The sequence below is a fragment of the Mirounga angustirostris genome, unplaced genomic scaffold (assembly GCF_029215605.1).
Source record: "Mirounga angustirostris isolate CCGP_5_RB_7025 unplaced genomic scaffold, mMirAng1.0.hap1 SCAF_6, whole genome shotgun sequence".
Taxonomy (NCBI): domain Eukaryota; kingdom Metazoa; phylum Chordata; class Mammalia; order Carnivora; family Phocidae; genus Mirounga; species Mirounga angustirostris.
The window spans coordinates 45,477,303-45,480,806 of NW_026991714.1; positions in this window are offsets into that span (position 1 = coordinate 45,477,303).

Below are 3,504 nucleotides of genomic sequence, written 5' to 3' on the forward strand. Positions count from 1 at the left end.
TTTTGCCTTTTCATTTTACTTCCAAATTGTGTTTCTGAACTGTGTACAAGGTATGATGATAAAAGCAACTCTCTCCAATAAAAGAGAATCTACCCAGTATTCTCAGGGTAAGTCTGTGCAGGGCCCCCCGAGCTGTATGTTTGCATAGGAAGCCGCACCTCTACCTGGGGCTCCAGTGACATCCGGGATATGAGCCCTGTGGGAGAAGCTTCCAGAGGATCTCTGCTCTCTGCAAAAAACATCCCCCCCCACCACTCCGAAGTTTTTTCAGATCTTTATCCCTCAGCTGCTTGTGGTGGTTGTTAACTGGGTTTTGGTTCTGCTCTTGCTTCCCTCTCTTCTTCCCTCTTATCTTTTTAATATAGGTTGTGATTTTTAGGAAATTTCACTCCTGCACACTTTCATGTATGCATATAGATATTTTACCTTAGTCTATGTATCTTTTTATTTATTTATTTGACAGAGACACAGTGAGAGAGGGAACACAAGCAGGGGGAGTGGGAGAGGGAGAAGCAGGCTTCCCGCTGAGCAGGGAGCCCGATGTGGGGCTCGATCCCAGGGCCTTGGGATCATGACCTGAGCCGAAGGCAGGCGCTTAATGACTGAGCCACCCAGGTGCCCCGAAATGTCAGGTTTCTTTGTTGCTTTTTTTCTAATTGTAATCTTTTAAGATTTTTAATCTATCTTAATTTTATACTTTTACTATTATACTATACTTTTCTATTATACGATAGTATAATGCAGGACTTGGGGGTTCCCTCCCCCTCCCTCTTTCTTTTCTGGATCCCTCCTCTGGATTGAGATAACTCAGTTGACCTAAGGCTCATAAGCTCCACCTTGCAAAACACACATTTGTTTTGATAGAGATCCTTGGGAGAGGAACTTAAGAGTTCTAAAATCTCCATTCTTCAGTATGTATGCCTATTGTATTTTGGGCAGAAGCCATCATAAGCATGCCAGTAGGGACAGATGAGGAAAGTCACACAGGGAAGGGCTCTCTACATAATGCTCTTGGCCTTGTCTTAGTGAGGAGTCATGAGGGGCATCCATGAGGATTATCCCACCAAAGTTTCTGGCACCATTTTACACTAGCATTTTCCAATTTACTTTTACACAAAAGATCATCCACTTCCTTCCTGAGAGGACTAGGGAGGATCCTTTGGGTGTAGCCACCCCAGCCATTCCAGCATTCTGGGCCAAAGGAACGCTGGCTTAAGAATTGGGGTGTTGTGCCCTACTGGGATTTTGTTAGACCCTGTAGCAGGCAATTGGGACTGCAGAGATTAGAACCTCACAGATGGTGAATTTCACTTTCCTCTTGTGGTTTTGCCTGTCACCCGAAAGACAAACTTGAAGCTCATTTCATCTTTTGACCATCACCTTGACGGAGAACAGAAATCTTTTCACTCTTGGAGCGTTGACCCAGATTTCTTTAGATGGTGTCTTGATCTCCCTTCACTTGATCACTTTGTTCCTACTTTCTGACAACTCCCCCTAGCCCACCCACCTGCTGGAACACTTTTCAAGCATCCTTTTTCATCCCATGGGTCAGGATTTACTTCTTAAGAGGGAATATCCCTATTGAAGAATCAAATACATCTTCCACTCTCAGTAAGTGATGCCACAGGCAAAGCCCTTTTCTGATTTAGATTGAACTGACAGGCCAGTCAGCCTCCCACCTGATGGTTCTTTGGCTGTTTTACCAATAAAACCCACTCCAGTGAAAATAACCCCATGAACTGGAACAGTTACCAGCTATGAAACTTTAAGGTGAGGTGGCTCAGTGCCCCTAACTACAAACTGATGCCAGCATGCTATTCTTTAGTTCTAATCTTTCCTTAGCTTTTGCAATTCTACTGTAGGCTGATGGTTATGGGCTTAAACTACTTGCAAGGCCAGTGGGAATCAATGGTTCCCTGCTGGGATTTCCACCAAGGTAAAATATGGGTATGTCCTAGTCCCCCTTTTAGAACCTTTTCCTTTAAAGGTTTGATACCTTTTGGGGGCACCTGGGTGGCTCAAATTAAGTGACTCTTGGTTTCAGCTCAGGCCGTGATTTCAGGGTCCTGGTATTGAGCCCCATGTTGGGCACGTGCTCAGCACAGAGGCTGCTTGTCCCTCTCCCTCTGCTAATAAATAAAATTAAAAAAAAAAAAAGTTTAAAGGTTTGGTACCCTTTTGGTTAAGCCAGAAAGACAGAACTGTTTTTAAGTGTAGTTTTTTGAGTTTTGTCAAAACACAATCGCATCTTCACCAGTATGATCAAGGTATGAATTCTATTGCTCTGCAAAACTTCATCCTTTTTATTCCTAAGTAATATTCCACTGTGTTGATGCACCAATTTACCATTCACCAGGTGGAAGGCTATTTGAGTTGACTTGGTAACTGAATAAAGCTGCTATATTCACATACAGGTTTCAGTGTGACAGGTTTTCATTTCACTTGGATCACTACCTAGGAAAGTGATTATGGTGTCATAGGGTATTTTGTCAGAAACTGCCAGTTTTCCGAAGTGACCTTACAATTTTGATTTCTCCAGCAATTTTGAGTTTCGTTGACTTGCATCCCAACCATAATTTAGTAAGTGTGTAATCTTAAATTTTCCTAATGATTTAGGATAGTGAACATCTTTTCATGTGCTTATTGGAATCCATTTTCTTTGGTAAAGGGTCTTGTTCCAATCTTTTGCCCATTTACTTTTTTTTTTTAGTTGAGTTCTGGGTACCAATTATTATCAGGCATTTTCTTTTAAGCCTGGACCTTTAAAGACGGTACCACCTTTGAGACAAAACACTTGCTTAATGTAGGAGGTACCTACTTCAATTTTAAGAATTCTAAGATCTAGAGATCTTTTGATTTGGGAGTAGCCTTAATGGATAGCTGGCCTTGCTAATTACTGGACTATTTACATTTGGTAGGTACATTTCAACCTTTTAATACAGCAACTCCTATTCCTAACTTGCTGTATATTTCAGTTCATCTTGTGTCATTCCCTCATTACTCTTTCCTTCATCCAAGTTTGGTACTGTGTGTGCCTTTTTCCCAGGCTAAAATTACTCCCTTTGCTCACTTTGAGCAAATGTATTCAGATGTACACCCTTTATAGGTTCTTAAATTTCCACAAGATATCAACCCTATATACACTTAGTAACTGAGCTTTTTGCTTCTCACTCTTATTCAACCCTCAGTAAGGCATGGAGCTATTAATAGCAAAGTTTCAACATTCTGTTGGCCTCCGTGCTAGTACTTGTTGCTCAGTGCATCATTTTACAAATGAGAACCTTCTGGTTTCTACTATGAAAGAAACTGGTGCTTCGAAGAATTCCTTGTTAACCTACAGATGATTCCACTATTCCTTGATTTTTAAAAAATGAATAAATGTGGCATGTAACACTGGTAAGTTTAAGGTGTATAGCTTACTTACTTTGATGCATTTATATATTGCAACATGACTGTGATGGATTTATAGCATAACATTATTATCTATATTCATCATACCGCACA